Source organism: Ctenocephalides felis, unplaced genomic scaffold (assembly GCF_003426905.1).
Source record: "Ctenocephalides felis isolate EL2017-DRISC unplaced genomic scaffold, ASM342690v1 CF-g0.4_SCAFFOLD_01886, whole genome shotgun sequence".
In the NCBI taxonomy this organism is placed as follows: Eukaryota; Metazoa; Arthropoda; class Insecta; order Siphonaptera; family Pulicidae; genus Ctenocephalides; species Ctenocephalides felis.
The window spans coordinates 46,205,930-46,219,187 of NW_020538040.1; positions in this window are offsets into that span (position 1 = coordinate 46,205,930).

Sequence of the window (13,258 nt, forward strand, 5' to 3'; positions counted from 1 at the left end):
ATTTTTGAAAATATTCAGAAACTTAAATTTAAATTTACAATTCCGTTTAAAAAGCATAAATTTCAAATGCGTTATTGTAATCGTAACAAATATTCCTTAGATGGATTTTTTTTCCTCGAATATTTAATTCATAAAATCACTAGTTTTATGTATGTTTTCAAACTTCTTATAAAAAACTGATATACCAATATACCTTCTTATCTCAAGTATATAAAACATTTCTTAATATAAAGTAATAAGGCAATTCATCCAACTCCATAATTGGAAACGGGAATTTAATAAATAAAGCACCGGTTATTAATTTAGAATTTTTGACTTCTATAATCTCTTTGTTCTTTGAATCGGTATTAAATATTGTATGTAAGGTCTCGGTGTAATCTTCTGAAAGTAAAGAGCATACGCAACTTTCTTTACATGGAATGAGAGCTTTTGATGTTGCCACAGGGAATAAACGCGTTCATTGCATAGGTACAAGTTATGACTTTTACAATCGCAGGCAATAATAAAAATTTTAATTTTGACAAAAAGAATTAAAATGTACATATTTCGCTTTGAAGATGATTATTAATAAAGAAGAATTCACAGGTGAAAACATCTCGAAATCAACTTTATTATTAACATTGCGCACGCATACGTAATATAAAGATGTAATATAAAAAATAAGATAAAAAATAGACTTGGCCAAATATTCGTCGATTAGGCAATCAGTAATAAATAATATAACATAAACTCTAAAATGTGCAATATAGTATCTCTTGATAATGACTATTACAATATTCCTTTACAATAAATGTGGATGAAATAATTTGCACATATAACCGCTAATTATAGAGAAACTTTTCTTCAGGAAGTTATATATATATATATATATATATATATATATATATATATATATATGTATATATATATATAGATGTATGTATATATATATATATATATATATATATATATATGTATATATATATATATAGATGTATGTATATATATATATATATATATATATATTATTAACTATACACAAGTGATTTCATGATTTTTTTAACAGCAATATTTGAAAGTAGAGAGTACAATTAGCCTTAATCTTGATTCTTACGATGTTGCTACAAAAGTATTTTCTTTCGTTGTTAGTTTTGTGATTATGAGCACTGTTGATTAGTTTACGAAATCTCAATATAATTTTTAGGTATGAATTATTTAATTGTTTTATAAGATGTATTGTTAATTTTAAGTTAGATTCAACAGTTTTTGTATATACCTTCTATAAAAGCTAGCATATGGATTTGGTAAAAAGGAGCAACAGAACCTTTACCCTCGCATATAAATAGTAAATAAAAAAGTTTATTGAGTTAAAAAAAGCAATTTTATATAGATAAATAGTTATTCCAAGTGTGTTAGTAAATATTTCTGATGAAATACCAGATCAAGATTATTAAGTTTCGTTTAGATAGTATAAATAATTAAAGTCAAATTGGACCTTTGTGCCCCGCCCTGTGCTATAACATTACCTGATGACGATTGTTGATTATTTTCACGATCCAATTCAGTAACCCTAATAAAAGTATTCAGCAGAGTTACTGAATTACTGTCTATATGTCAATTAGATATTACGAAATACATGAAATTTAATTATATGTTTATCATTGTTTATAATTGTTTATTTTATCTAAGGGACTAATCTTTTGTGCTCAATCAATGAAGCAATTGTACGATAATGATAATTATTGATACGAAATGATAATTATCATTATATTACGTACGTTACACATGTTTAAAATCATATTTTAAAAATATAAATATATTATAAAATATTTTTTATTCAATCGGGTAACATTTTTAATTTCATGCTTTTCGAATTTCAATTAAATATATCAACTTCAAGTGAGACCATTTAACTCACAAAAGTACTATACATATACGCAGTTGACAATTCCGTCATAATATAATTAATATGCATTGTAATCTAGTCATCATTAAATTTGTCATAACAAAAAAAAAATATCAAAATATTTTCAAAATTTTCCGTAAAAAAATTATAAACCAACTTAAGATAAAAGATTTAAAAACATGTTGGATCTAACAATAACTTTGGCTTGCTTGTTAAGTGCAATAGTAATTACATGTGCGGCGAGTACTTTTGAATGCCCTTCCATTACCAGAAAAAGACGTCATCAGGATGAGAAGTATAATGCAGATGAAAAGTTGAGCCACTTGCACCTAAGACGGTGTACAAAACGTTTCGATGTATCCATCGTCCACTCAGAACAAATATTACTAGATAAGAACACTGTAACATGCCAAGGACAAAGAGTGACTGCGTCCGCCCAGCAGCAATTGAAGTTAATCTGCGAAGACCCAGGTTATGTGGACAAACCCAAAGCCGATAAACATCCTAAATTCGCGGAACATGTAAACATTTTAAAGACTACAACATTTAGGAGGACGAAGGGAAGAAAGAACTTTACTCCTGTTAAAACCACTTTTGAGCTACAAATTGATTAAATAAAACAATAAATCTCAGCATAACTTGAATCTCCACACCTTTGAGGAATGCTTAAGAATTCGAACAACGTAATTATATCGAAAAATCTAAAATTATATTTTTAATATAATGAAATGAATAAGAATTATCTGAAATCAAAAATTTAAATTTTATATGCACTTATGAAATACACGCGCAAATTCAATATGTTGTTTTGACTATCAGTACTAAATGATAAGTAGGTCTTAAATTAAAGAGGTATTAATAATTTGTGCAAATTTAATAAATTAACATAAAAATATAATAATAGGAAAGCGAATTTAAATATCAAACTATCGTATCATAATTCATAAAATCTATGGGCAGATTCTGCTGTAAAATAACTCAATGTTAGAGCAAGGCTATGTTACGTTCCAGGTTTTATACAAAATGTTACTAAACACTGTTAAAGTGCCATATTTGCTATTTTTACAGGCGTTTTACATATAAAATGCATCTTCGCTCATGTTATCAAGCCATATCTCAAAGATGCAGTTTTGATATCGTTTTTTTTTACATTTGTGCATTTTCTAGGTTAGGTTTCTTATCTAAAACGCCTGACTGCACATAGGATTTGTTAGTTTTTAGTACCACTTTATGTTAAATCTGCTACATAACATTTATCTATTTTGCAGCAGAATGGGCCCCCTAGTGTGGTACCGTATTTATACCAAATTATACTGTAATTAATTATATTGATATTTATTTTCAAACCTTTAAATATATTAAATTTTTAAAAATACAAATTTTGCTGAGATATTTAAAAAATTAGTAACGTCACCAATATTTTAGTGCATTTTTATGCTGCTTATTTTGTGTAATATTCATTAATGATACAGTGATAACAGAAGAGAAATATATTTAAAATTCTTATGTGATGTGCAAAAATTTATAATTAAATATGAACTATAAATAAATAATAATATAATAAAATATAATGAAAAAATAATAAATTCAGAATTATATAGAAGTTTTAGATTTATTTAATATCCATGATATAATAAAAGTTAAATATGTTTTGTTTATGGCTTCATATATGTTTATTTAAATTAGTTTTATACATGCAACGTTATTAATGAAAAAGTTAACAATCAGTTAGCACACCAGCAATGAAACAGTATGAATAATTCGAAGGATGTTAATATATATATATATATATATATATATATTTATATATATATTAGGGTGGTCCTTAATATGGACATTTTCGAATTTCCTTGCTCCCAAGGGATCAAATGGTTCCAAATTCATAAAAATCAATTCTCTGAAAGTCTCTTATGGATATAGCATGGAAAAAAAATTGAAAATTAAAAAAAAAAAATTCCAGGTATAACTAAGCAACAAATGAATTTAAAAGTAAAAATTCCTGTCATTTTTTATTGAAAATTCGACGCTCGGCAAAATTTTTGAAAAAATTTTCATGCTATTTCCATACAAAACTTTAATTGAATTGCGCTCTATCAAAAGACAAAAGACAAAAATATTAAGAGCTAAAACTTTCAGAGAATTGTTTCTTAATAATTAGGAACCATTTGAGCCCTTGGAAACAAGGAAATTCAGAAATGTCCATATTAAGGACAACCCTAATATATAAACAAAAATACTAATTTTTTTTAAATCGGTTTATTACAATTAATATCTACTTACATTTATGCGAATTGCATGATCGAATGCCATCATAGATTGATAATACATTTCTCTGGTTTTCAGGAAATATCCCCATTCCCTATATAATACAAGTCCCTCTGTCCCTTCTGGGGGCGGAGGGACCCAAGATATTGGTATAATTTCCATTTTGATATTGTGCTACTGATATTTAATTTTTCACTTCGCATTCATAATACAATCAAAGCCCAAATGGATTTTGTGATACGTAGTTTTGGTTTTCCCTATCAATTACTATATGTATTAATTGAAATTCAACCCTCACCCGCCCTGTGAACATAACTGTCAGAATTGACCCAAAACTATTAGGTAGATTTTGTTTCCGAATGCCGGGGGTTTGACGTTTGCCTTTCGTTACGGATCTATTAGGAAAAGGTTTCGGATATCAATCTGTTTATGTATCTTTATTAAATTTTGCGAAATCTATAATTTATTATATTTTAGCAAATATTTCAAAATTTCAAGCAATACATGAATAACTGGGATAAAGAAGGTTTAACGAAAGTATCATTAACAATAATATTTTTAACTGCCCGTATGGTAGTTAAGGTAATGGTTTCTGAACATTTTGGCCATACATCAGAAAAATAGATGTGTGTGTTTTGTGTGTCCGCATTTTTTCGTCCACGTTTCGGGCGCATGGATCAACCGATTTGAATGGTTCAAAAAGCATTCGATTCCTATTGATAGGGATATGTGCTGATTAGTTTTTGGCAAAGGCAGGTCCAGCCGTTACGGAGATACTGAGCAAAGAGTGCAGAAAATACAAATCGAGTTTTTGAGAGAACGGAGTATTTGATTTGAATCATCTTAAAAACAGTTAATTTGTAATGATTGGGAGAAGTTGCGTTCAGTTTTTGGAAAAAGCAGGTCCAGCCGTTTTGGAGATACCGAGCTAATTGTGAAAAAAATGGCAGTTTTTAAGAGACCTAAGCATCTGATTTGAATGATTCAAAATTCAAAAAATATTTCAAAATCGAAAATAATGCAGATTTTAATGTTAATTCTGGCTAAAGTTCTAAAGCTCATTTACTTCAAATAAATAATTTTAACATTCCTAGTTAAAGTCTCACATATTTTGAAGCATGCTTAATGCTCTTTTAAATTTACCTATAGTAATAACTTTAATTCAAAGATACTAATATTCATTATAATTCAATAAAGTAATTTATTACTATCTGTACAAAATAATTTTTTCTAACTTTATTTTTGGTACAGATAAACTGGTAGACAGGTAAACTTGTAGAAAGGTAGAGAGGTAGACAGATAGAGTGAAAGACAAAAAAAAACTGGTAGACTAGATGTAATAAATGTGGATTTTTATTCAAATTTTTAATTGAAATTAGAACACGGCGGAGCGTGAAAGGATACAGCTAGTAATAAATAAATTAGCAAATGACTTTTCCAATATCTACGTAAATTAATTATTGCAAATAGTTCATAGAATATTTGAAATTTTATATTTAATTCATTGTAACGCTGAAGTTGAAAGATAAGAATAATACTAAATTAATTTATTTTACAATTCAAATGATTTGACGAAGATTCAACAACTGGAAAAATAATAATTGAGCGGTAAAATGAATTATATGAACTCTCGTTAAAAATTCAACAATGAATGAAATTGAATTAGAACTTTAAGAAAGAAGTTTGAATGTGAATATTATATATCTATCAAAGAATGTAGAATTTCAAACAGTTGTGTAAATTAAATTCATGGTTAAAAATCTGACATAAGATAAACCTGTATTCAATGTATTCTAAAAAGTTAATAACAATAAACCACATCCATATGTGGGTTCATATAAAATATGATAACTTTATTAAAATAATTACAAGAAAACAGCTAAAAATCAAATCAGCAAGGACAATCGTTTACATCGTGCATTAAATAAACTATCTCAATATTATAACATTTTTTCTTTAAGCTATTGCATTACATAATACTAATGTTAGGCTTAATATTGTTTTAGTGTTAATACAATTAACATAATTTATTTTCCGTAATTATTTTCTGTAGTAAATTAACATAATTTATTTCTGGAATTTAATCCTGTATCCAAAATATAAATATAAATATATTAATCTAGAATTGTTTGGAAATTTTGATAATAGTTACAGTATTATTTTTGCTATTGCTTCAATGAAGAACAGCTCGAAATATTCAATGAGTTTAATCGTAAAATATATTTAAGTGATTCTTAATTGTTTTAATACAGATTTATAGGTTTTACATTTACAAGCAGATACATTTGAGATAAAGCGTATTAACAAGATAATAAATTTTATATTTTAGACATTCATACATGCACACAGACGATAACGCTGATATACTAAATATGTATATTAATAAAATCCAATTATCAGGCATACTATCAATAAAAAAAAACATAATTTCTTTTAAGAATAATAATTCTAGTCTTCATTCACTAAAAATTAAAAATAAAATTTAAATTGAAAAAAATCATGAAGAGTAAAAAGTACTTACAATTAGTTAATTTTATTGTTATAAAGGAACATTCTATAATCCATGGTATCAGTAAACGGAAATACACGACAATATGTAATATAAACGTTAAACTTGTAATTGAACAATATTTCACAAAATACTAATTTAAAAAATCATAAGTTAATAGTACGCAATATATGTGTTTCGTTTTTTTATTGTTTTATGAGAAATTTGGAAATACTATCTAAATAAATGAGATTTGAGAATGATCTTTCACTAATCCTTTTTAAATAAATTTTTCTCGAAATGAAGTACAGTCGAGTTAACAACGGGTATATTGTGACTGCAAGTATTTATGTAGACCGTAAGGAATTTAAAACTATGCTCACGGATCACATTAACGGTACTAATACTATATAATGATGTCATTTAATTTATAAAAAACATGCTCTATGTATTATACAAAAAATATTTTTGTAATTAACGCCGACATCATTTACAAAACTTTATCAAAGTTACATAATCACAGCTACTGTAAGGGCTTTGGATTTATAGTTAGCACAGTACTTATTTTATAAAATTAACTTTGTCAGTACTAATGAAGTCGAAATAAAATAAATACTGCTTTATAAGTTATACGTACTGGTATTTGATTTACAATTATATGCATCTTTTTATTTCAGGATTTGTCATAAAAACTACTAGCGAATAATTTAAAAATTGATAATAAATGCCGACTGAATCAGCACCTATAATTAAAAGTTTTGTGAGAATTGCATTGGATGAGAAAATGACTCTTTGATATTGAGCTTCAAGCTGAAAGGTAATTTGGAAAAATTGATAATTTTGAATTTAGTAAGTTAAAATTATATATATATATATATATATATATATATATAATTTAATATGTATACATCAAAAATATTGTCTCCAGCCTATAATATTGAAGACCCACATTGTAATAAATTTTATTAAATCTTTTAAATCTAAATATAATAACTAAAATTCTATTGAATTTTATTAATTCTAGCGCTGAAGATAAACCTCATTGAATTAATCTCTTTTATAATTCCAATAATGTGACGGAGATTCATCAACTAGAAGAATGATAATTCAGCGCTGAAATAAACTATATAAGCTCTCGTTAAAAATTTAACTTATAAATGTATGATATTGAATAAGAATTTCTAGACAGAAATTCATACGAAGTATATGATGTGTGTGTGTGCGTGTATGTATATACGGATACAATTTTTCGTCGACGATTTCGAGAACACGGATCAATTGATTTGTAATTCAAAAAGCGTACGATTGATATTGATAAAGAAACATGTTGATTAGTTTTTGGCAAAGACAGGTCTAGCCGTTCCGAACAAACGGGGCAAAAAGTGCCAAAAATGGTAATCAAATTTTTGAGAGAACGAAGGGTCCGATTTGTATAATTCAAAATACATTTCATTTGTATTGACAAAATGAAGATCTGATGTAAATTTTGGGGTGGCAGACTTACCGGTTTTGAAAATCCTATTAAAAATAAAGAAAAGACATTTCGCGGACAAAAATTGTCATTAGACATATGCACATCAAATTATCAGATATTTTACTTATTTTATTCACATTTCCATTGTTTCCGTACTAATTTTTATCCATTAGACAGCGACGCGGCGCTCACGCGCTTTGATATTTCGTTTCTACGCAGCTAACCTATCGCGGTTTTGCTTGCTGAAAATTTCCAAAATATTTAAAAGTATAAAAAAAATCAAATTTTTTCAAATCAAATAATAATTTTGGGTACGGGAAGAAAAATTATTGAGTGAATTTTTAACTTGAATTTGTTTAGTTCTAATAATAATTGTTATAACGAGAAATCGAAACACTTTTTAGTTAAGTTTTTAAATACAAAAACGATTAAGTGATTCGGCAAATTCTCTAATCCGTGAATCGTTGCTTCGCCCGCAAACATGAATCTGAATCGCTTTTGATCATCCTAAACACTCGGCATTGCACTAGCCATAATAATAATGGATATACGAGTACGCTCAGCCGAATATCTTTGTGCTTCATATGTGCTGTATTGTGTATTATTTCTGTTGTCAGTACAAATAGCAGATATCTGCCAAAAGCCAAACAATGCCATAACAATTTAGCTACAATGGACGAACGTTCGGATGGCTTATGAACATTTTCAACAAATCTTTTGACAGTGAATTCGCCGAATTCGTTTTTAACCATTGCCTTTATGAGATCACTGTTCATGGTTTGCTTTGTGCTTCATGAATAAAATATATAAATTTTACAATGAATATTATTTACTAGCAAAATCTAGAAAATTTGAAAAAATGTGCTGTAAAACCCAGTTAGGACAATTTTTTAGAGACCGGACCAAAACGTCTCAAGCGAGAGAGTGCATCTTTATTATGTAAAGTGGCGTATTATACAGTGCATTTATTAGAGTATTCATGATCGAGACTGTATGAATTAGAATGTTTGATTATGCATTACCAATTCATGTATCGCCCATACATTATTTTCTGCTGGCAAATGCAAAAATAAAATGTAGATGTTTGCTGGAAACAAATTGCTAGGATAATCGGTTTTCTTTCCATTTACTCACAGTTTTCACCCAAATTGGTCAATTGATTATTATATTTGTTATGCGTTCATTGTTAGTTAATTAATTATTATCAGAATTCCAGATTTATTAGCAAAGTTCAAGATTATTAGTACCTCGTGAAAAATGCAAATATATGGAATCTTCTCTTTCATATTGCTCAAAGAGTTCATTAAAATTAAAGTGACTATACGTCCCGTTTTGGTTGGGACAGTCCTGAATTTATACCTTATATTATATAAGTCCCGGATTCAGTTAGAAATACATATGCATATTAAATCGATATGTTATATATGAGAAAATTGTCGAATACAGATTTCCGAAGGCGGGTTGAAATAGCCTTTTATAATAATAAATTCGAACTTTCATTTTCAATTTCACACAAACTAACAATATTATGAAAATGAACGAACAAGTGTTAGTTTTTCAAGTTAATTATGAAAAAAAATTGATACAAGATTCCAAAGCGAAAATATAACATGATAAAGCATAATAGGTACTTACTAAAAGCTCTCATTTCTAATTAAAAATTGATTCATTTAAACAAAAACTATATAAACTGTATAAAACTGTGTAAATAATATTTAAGTTTTTCTCACTAATTGATATATAAATCTTGCTTCTATATTTAATAACTTCGTCAACATAAGTTATTATGATTATTTGTCATTATATTGTAGATTGTAAAATTGGACATGTTTCAAGAAGTGTCGGTAAAATTCCTTGAAAGCTTTGATTGTATTCGATGCATTTCAAAATGTCTGTATTAATTTAGTAGTCTTATAATCAAGTATATTAACCTTATGGATTCATATATGCTTGAACAAATAAAAAAATTATATAACATGTACAAAACAATATTGAACTTAGCAGCTCTATAGCTCAATACCATAAGTCCACACAGGCTTCAAAACTGATTCATATAGCAAAACTTGGTTTTACAATCATAGTTTTGAATTTTTTCGTGTAAGACACTGTTTTTCTTGCACTTTTAGTGTTATGTGTTGAATTTTTGACTTGATATGGTTATTATGTGAAATTTCTGTTCAGCTGAATATCTTAATATTTTCTAATATCCTTTTCTGATACTTGTTCGTCTTACGTAATATATGATATTCAAACAAAATATTCACTTTTGTTAATTCAAGAAGACTATTTGCCTTCAATTTTGTATCAAAGGCTTGCTCTTAGTAATCTAGTCATTATAGTAAGTTTACCTCAGAATTCGAGATACCCAGCTGTAAGTCTGTAAATACTTGTATATTGACACCCTAAAGTTGTCTCAAAACCTACATATGGTATTAGCGCCCTACCATATGTAGGTTTTGAGACAACTTTAGGGTGTCAATATACAAGTATTTACAGACTTACAGCTGGGTATCTCGAATTATGAGATTCTTACCTAATTTAAGCTTAAATGATTGGACTATAGTATGTGACTAGAGCGACGGGATCTGCATCAAAAGTACTGGATACAATACCCGCTTCGAACAGTCTGATGTCAATCAGTAGTAGCCTTTACACGACATTAATGCATCTGCGAAAATTCATCAGTATTATAGAAATTGAAATAATGAAATTTATCTAATATCGCCATATGAAATCTTAAATTTTGATTGCTGTTCAAACAAAATTTAAAAAAAATGAGATGTATAAGTGCATCTTATTCTATCGTGTTCTGAAATTATTTAAATAAAAATTTTCCAGTCCTTGCTTAATCGATGTCGTCGAAACCATTCAACCATTAAACTGAAACCGACATACAATCAGGACACGTTCCGTGAACGATAATTCAAAATTAAACGAATGACGGAACCACGGCGGAAATAGACGATTCTTATCGAAAGCTCTTGTTGTTGCGGTTGACGGGTATTCCTGCGTGCGCTTCGTTATCATACACCGCGTCGAGCTTTAAAAGCCGTTTCACAGCTTTTCATAGAACTTTTTTGTAGGCGCTGAAAGGAGATATATACCTAAAATAGGATCGTATCAGTTTTGTTGACATATTTATATACTGATAGATGTATGATATCAAAAGAGTTAATACACCATACGTGAATATCTATCGTCGATACACTTCGAATCTGAAAGATATGTTTAATCTGCAAGTAGGTTTGTGATAAAAATTAACTATAGCAAATAGAGTAATTCGAAAGGAATGAATAGTTTTGTAGAATGGCTCTTAATTAGATCTCTAATAATCTCTTGTATCAGAAAAAAAACGTATTTAGAGTACTCAAGCTGTCGAAATGTTTATTAAGATATATTAAATTTACATCTTAAGCTTTTTTCTTCTAACAAAATTAGTGTGTGTGGTAATAGTACAAAGATTAATAGCTGTTATCTTCTTGTGGAGTAAGTTAAAGTAATCCCAAAAAATTGAAAATGAAAATTTTGCATATCTTTACGTTTCACAGGTTATTTTTAAAAAATTGGATGTATGTATGTAAGGGTGTATATTTGTTTGTTTATGTGTGTGCGTATATTTGAATACAATTTTTGGCGATGCACCACTAGTTATATTTATATTTAAATTTAATATATAATGATACGCAACTTCTCACTAAAATTTCGTTCGAAAGTGATTCGTGTAGAAGTTATTAGTTAAGGTCAAGGAAAAAGTTTATGGCGTTTTTTTTAATGGAACTCAACAAGTTTTTCTTAGATTGTGAAAATAAATTTATTTAAATTAAATATGTTCTATTACTATCGACAATATTTTGTCATTTTTGGTGTAGAATCATAATGCCATCGGTGAAGAACTTCTGTGGTTTCTGGTTGCTCGTATTATAAATCAAGTGCATTTCACTGATTTTAATTACCTTTTATGATTTCTGACTCCTAACAGTCATATTAAATTATTTTCAGCAATTATTTTATCTATTTTTGTATTCAAAGAGTTCATATATAGTTTTAAATGCTGATTGTTTTGTCGATCACTGTCACTATTATCGGTTTCACAATTTGCTTTTTTGCTAACATTTCAAAGATGAAAAATACAGAATTGAATTTGACTATAAAATGGAAAACCATAAAAAATGTTGTGATGTACGATGTACCTACATCTTAATTATGTTAATAATAGGTTCCCCTGTGGATTATATGTAAATGAGCTATTGAGGGCATTACTACAATGCTCCAGTAAGAAAGGCAATTTTAGTATTAAAAATAAACTTTATTTTAATTAGTTAGGGCAATCAATGGATTCCCTCAAATTAAGGCTATTCTTAGTAATAAGATGTGTTCAATGCTTATGGAACATGTAATAATTCTGATTGCTGTTAAAAATGTTAATAATAAATGCAAACGCTGAAATGCATATTAAATCAAAAACTAAAGTAGTTGTGAGTGGCATTTTTTCTTAAAGCTAGTTGCATGATAAGTACACATAATAAACTTAATCAATAAGAGTTTAGGAGAAGCTATTTAGGTAAAATATTTAACTGTTTCTTTCGAATTTTTTTTTTTTCACTAAAAAATAATCAATACGATTTTCAATTGATGTGTTTCAAACATGTTTTCAATTATGTAAATAAATGTAATTATATAAATCAAATTAAATTCTCTACCGAATATTATTTTTTTTTATTTCGTATTTTAAAAATGTATTTTGTTAAAGTGTGGACGTCAGCTGTAATCAGTAGCTACCAGCTACCCACGAAACACGAAACGTACATAGTTGTCCATAGATTCTGACTAGAATCGCTTAAGCGCACGAAATTCTAACTTTTGGTGAATATTCACTGCTTATTGTAGGCCTATAATATTTTAGTATGTTATGTTAAACTGTAAAATCTATCGTTATACAAAGTTTCATCAAAATCGTCAAAAGAAAAATTTTAACATTTAATTACGAACAAACGGCCGATCCGATCTTTGCCGAAAACTAATCAAGGCGATTGCTAATATTTTTTGAACAGGGGTTGTTTTTTAAAAATCCATTTGAGATGCTAATTACAAAGAAACGGCTTGGCCGATCCTTGCACAAAACTGACAAATGCTTGTCCTTGTTGGC